At 36.4% G+C, this 5395-nt stretch overlaps 1 pseudogene; it reads left to right on the forward strand.

Moving 5' to 3' along the window:
- Nucleotides 1-337: 337 nt before the first annotated feature.
- LOC141831144 (uncharacterized) lies at nucleotides 338-4379 on the forward strand (annotated as a pseudogene).
- Nucleotides 4380-5395: the final 1016 nt, after the last annotated feature.

Raw genomic sequence — 5395 nt, forward strand, 5'->3', positions numbered from 1 at the left:
CGTGGAAAAAAAGTGCCTAACTGATATAAGGATTTCCTTGGTACAATTTTAAGGTAAATAATAATTTTTAAAATCTAAAAAAATGTATCTAATTTTGTATGAGTTAGTTCACCTTTGATATTCTTTATAACCCGTACTTAAGGGAAATGATGTAGTTAAGATATAAATGGGATAATTTTACGGATAGAGAACTAAAAAGGGTGTGGAGTGAAAATGCAGATGAGAGATATAGGACATCAATTCATTTAGCTAAGAAAACAACATTATCATCTACACAAGAAGATAATAGGAAGAGGAACCAAACATATTAAATATGATAGGTAGGGGACCCGAATGGATGAAAGTTAATATATGGAATGACTTGGTTAAGAATTAATGGTATAAAGAAGATCACAACATCAAATGTGAAGTTGCACATAAGAATAAAATGACAATGAAGGATGGATGTTTTACCAAGCTTGTCAAGGATTCAATTTCTTTTAGGGCACACTGTAAGAGGTTGGTAAACCACCTTTTTAGAAGTTTTTATCTAAATAATTTACATATTTTTTACTAAATTTTTGTATTCATATTTTAATTAAATGTATTTCATTTGTTATGTTTTATATTGACATATGCTATACATAATTGTAGAAGAAAGATTTATTTGAACTAATGCACAAAAGGAAGCAAGGTATCAAAGAGTTTGTGGACAACAAATTGACCTGAGTTAGTGTGAGTCAAATTAATTAGTTTTTCATTAATTTTTTATTAGATTGTATTGGTAATATCATAACATATTATGAATATAGCTTTGTTTGGTTGGATGAATCATATTTTTTGTCAGATTTGTTAGCTTAGAATATCTCAGAATTTCCAAAATAGGTTTTATGCATTATGAAAAACAATCAATATTAGGTGTCTCACTTTCTTTAATAGACTTTTGTCTTTAAAATGAGGTTGCCCTTTAATAAGGTAGCAGAATCAATCTAGTACCGAGTTATTGGGTTAAAGTATAATGCAATTGTTGATGGAAAGTAGCCTCAATTACAAAAATAATGTTGATGGAGATGTTCTCTTGGTGTTTCATTTTTTCTATTTAAATGAAATATGCATTCAACAATACTTTAACTTAGCATAACTTATTGCAATGTATTTTTTATTGAGGTCATACTGTTGATTGGTTCTTTCATGCACTATTAACATAATTATATCTTTTTGTTTGACCAGATAGTGTTAACTTGTATGAAAGCTTAATTAGCAATTTTGCAGTTAAATTCTTGATGTGGTCAATTAGTCAAGTACAACCTTTGTCCATTGTTTTAAGAATAGCATTGAACTTTGGAAGTTGATTAATACCAATATTTATAGATTGCAAAACAGTGCATCTCACTTGTTTGTTTTATATTTATTAGACTAATATAAGTTATTGAAATATAGACAAGAAAATATAGATAGAAACAAAATGTTGATGATCATTCTTCTCATCTCCATTCAATTTCAAATCATGGTGTGATACGATGGATCGCCTATCTAAGGGGAGGGTGTATGGATTTAGACATGATCAATGCTCTAGAAGATTATACAGTGGAAGTTCACTTATACCAAGAAGTAATGAGATGTGTTTCCAATGAGAAGAACAAAGAACTATCGCAAGAAATTGAAGACATATGTGCTGCTAGTAAGAGAATGGAGGAAGAAATTAAGTAAAAAAGAATAAAACTTATTATCATAGAAAATTGGTAGAGGGAAGATAAGTTTATCGAGAAAGGTAAGCGGAGAGAAGAAAATCTCAAGAAGATAGTTTGTAAAATGATTCAAAAGGTGAGATATACGAATCATTTATTTCTAAGAGGAATCTGATTTCCTGTGAGCGTTGTGAAAAACGATGTAAAGATTAGATTACTTGTGAGATTTGAGCATTTATTTAGTTATCCATGGTTTGATAATAAGTTTACTTGGATAATGTGGGCATCTATTCATACAAATATTAATTGTATGGTAATTTTTTAGAATTGAGAAACTAGTTTTTTATACTTTAAATCTATTTAAATGTGTTATTGATAGCGCAATAGCTTGATGGATCCATGCATAATATTTGCTATAAAGAATATGTGGAGAATTCTAAAAAAGAAAGGTGTTAGCGCAGGACAAAAATATACCTATTCTCTCCTTCGTCTATTCTTCCTCCGCACAGCTTTCTTCCGTCCGCACAGAGTCGCCTTGATTCGATCGCCTCCTTCGCACCGCCCCCGGCCCCCTTTCGATCGTGACCTCCGCACTGCCTTCTAGGTTGGATCGCGACCTCAAGCACCGCCCCCGACCGCTGTCGCCACTGTGGGAAGCGACAAGGCGTCGCCCTTAGCCGTCGATCGTCGTTGCCTGTCAACCGCCACCGCACACTCTTTGCCCTTGCCAGTCCAGCCGGCGCCGCCCGCCTCTTGCCTTCCCGAGATCTGATCTGTTCGGTGTGAGGCCGTGAGGTAAGGGATTCCTTAACTAGGTCTAGGTTTTGGTTGTTCGATTCATGGGGTTTTTTCTTTATTCTCCTTTCAATATGATCAACGTTTTAGCTAGCCAATAATTTCACAGGACCAATTTCACAGGAGCAACAGGTGAACAATTTTACAAATGGCAATGCTAGAGTGCTAATATTAGTAGTAGGGGTTAAATGTGGTTAGACAACTGATGCTGATGTAAAATGATAATATCTGTTTTTGATAATTTGACAAATGGCAATGCTAGAGTGCTAATATATGTTTTTGATAATTTGACATACGGCAAACTATAATTAATTTGATGCCTGATGCAAAATGCTAATATCTGTTTTTGATAAATGTGGTCACCCTCACATTGATTCGTCTAGTTGCTTTGTTAGTTCCTTGTAAGATTATTATCTGTGTTCTGCTTTGTATATAGTTTAATGGCTGGATAAGATCTATGAAGTTGATTCTAAATAGTTGGACACACGACTTGTTGTCATTGCTGCCCATTGGTTATAGAAATAAACAGCTTTATTTTTGGGATGCTTACAATGCCATCAAAGCATTCTCTTATTTTAAAGTATCTTTGCTTGCCCTTATTAATGTTGAAAAAGAACCTGAATGCTTAGATTCACCCCAGTCTATTTTTTAGAATGAAAGAATTGATATTAAATTATGACTGCTTAGATTCACTTCGCCAGTGACTTGGACGTTCATGGGGAGCTCTGCATCTGCAAGCTTGAAAACGTTACTAATGCAAGTGATACTGCAGAAGCTAAATTGAAGGATAAGAAACACATTGACAAGCTGATGCTGCGATGGAGCAACGTTACTAGTGTGCAACAAGGCGCATATACTTGGAAGAATGTTGCCAATGGATTGCAACCACATAAGTATCTAAAATGCTTGTGGATCTTGAATTATCCTGGTAGTGAATTTCCAGATTGGCTAGCGAACACTAGTTTCTAGATGATAGAAACGGTGAGGCTATCTTGCTCTGAAAAGTGTCTTGATCTCTCATTCTGGGTAATAGCAATGGGTTTGATGATTTGTGTGTTTGCTATGCAGGCTCAGCTAATAGTTTTTTTTTGTTGTCATTTCTTGAATTACTACTGGACATGTATTTAAGGACGACTATGGATTTTCTTCTCTCTTTGTTTCTCAAATGCATATCTGTTGAATGTTGTTTCATGTTAAATGAAAATTTATTTTAAGTAACAGTAAAATTACCATGTCATCTCAGTCGATTATTCTCGCATCGCATTGACATGATTGGTTATTTTGGCTACAAATGCAGTTTGTCTTACTTTATGAAAAATGTAATAATAATAAGAGATAAGAAGAGATTAACCTTTTCATCCACCAGAACAAAAGCATGTGATACATTGTGTCATAAATTTCTATTACACTTAATCTCAACATATCTTAAAACTTTTTAGTCCTAAAGTTTTCTCTACACAATTTAAATTTCAAACTATGCCAATTACATTCTCATCAATTAACAAAATAATGTCTTAAAATGACTAGTAAGAGCTTTATCTTGGATATGATTGGATAGTTCATCTAACTTTAATGTGAAAAGAAAATGACTTGGAGCTTATCCTTAATGCAAATATATAACTGACAAAAATTTTTGGATGCAGTAGGAAAAATAGAGGCGCGGAAAGGGACCAGACCAGCGAACGGAGGAAGATGCTGAAGCTGCGAATGGAGGGTGGGAAGGTGCGGCGCGTGAAAGACAGCTGCGAACGGCGGAAGGAGGCTGCGAACGCCGGCGCGTCAGGTGGAGGCTTGAGGAAGGCGGAGGGTGCGGTGCCGCTCGCGGAGGGTGCGAAGGTGCGCCGCGTGAGGAATGAAGCGGCAGCCGAGGGTTTTGTGGGTAAAACCGGAATTTTCCTTCTTCTGTCTCCGCGTTAATGCGCTGTCTCCGTTTTTCGCGTGGACAAAAAAATTACTGGATTGGCGACAGAGACAGAGACACAAATTGATTTTTTGTATCTGTCTCCTAAAAACAAACGGGGACAGAGACAAAAAAACCAAACTGTCTCTGTATTTACGTCGCTGTCTCCGTTTCCAAACTGTCTCCGTAAATACAGAGACAGTTTGGTTTTTTTGTCTCTGTCCCCGTTTGTTTTTAGGAGACAGATACAAAAAATCAATTTGTGTCTCTGTCTCTGTCGCCAATCCAGTAATTTTTTTGTCCACGCGAAAAACGGAGACAGCGCATTTAACGCGGAGACAGAGAAGGAAAATTCCGGTTTTACCCACAAAACCCTCGGCTGCCGCTTCATTCCTCGCGCGGCGCCACCTTCGCACCCTCCGCGAGCGGCACCGCACCCTCCGCCTTCCTCAAGCCTCCACCTGACGCGCCGGCGTTCGCAGCCTCCTTCCGCCGTTCGCAGCTGTCTTTCACGCGCCGCGCCTTCCCACCCTCCATTCGCAGCTTCAGCATCTTCCTCCGTTCGCTGGTCTGGTCCCTTTCCGCGCCTCTCTTATTTTTCCTACTGCATCCAAAAATTTTTGTCAGTTATATATTTGCATTAAGGATAAGCTCCAAGTCATTTTCTTTTCACATTAAAGTTAGATGAACTATCCAATCATATCCAAGATAAAGCTCTTACTAGTCATTTTAAGACATTATTTTGTTAATTGATGAGAATGTAATTGGCATAGTTTGAAATTTAAATTGTGTAGAGAAAACTTTAGGACTAAAAAGTTTTAAGATATGTTGAGATTAAGTGTAATAGAAATTTATGACACAATGTATCACATGCTTTTGTTCTGGTGGATGAAAAGGTTAATCTCTTCTTATCTCTTATTATTATTACATTTTTCATAAAGTAAGACAAACTGCATTTGTAGCCAAAATAACCAATCATGTCAATGCGATGCGAGAATAATCGACTGAGATGACATGGTAATTTTACTGTTAC

Source organism: Curcuma longa, chromosome 6 (genome assembly GCF_044706935.1).
Source record: "Curcuma longa cultivar G26 ecotype Majalengka, Jawa Barat chromosome 6, ITB_CL_G26_1.1, whole genome shotgun sequence".
NCBI lineage: Eukaryota > Viridiplantae > Streptophyta > Magnoliopsida > Zingiberales > Zingiberaceae > Curcuma > Curcuma longa.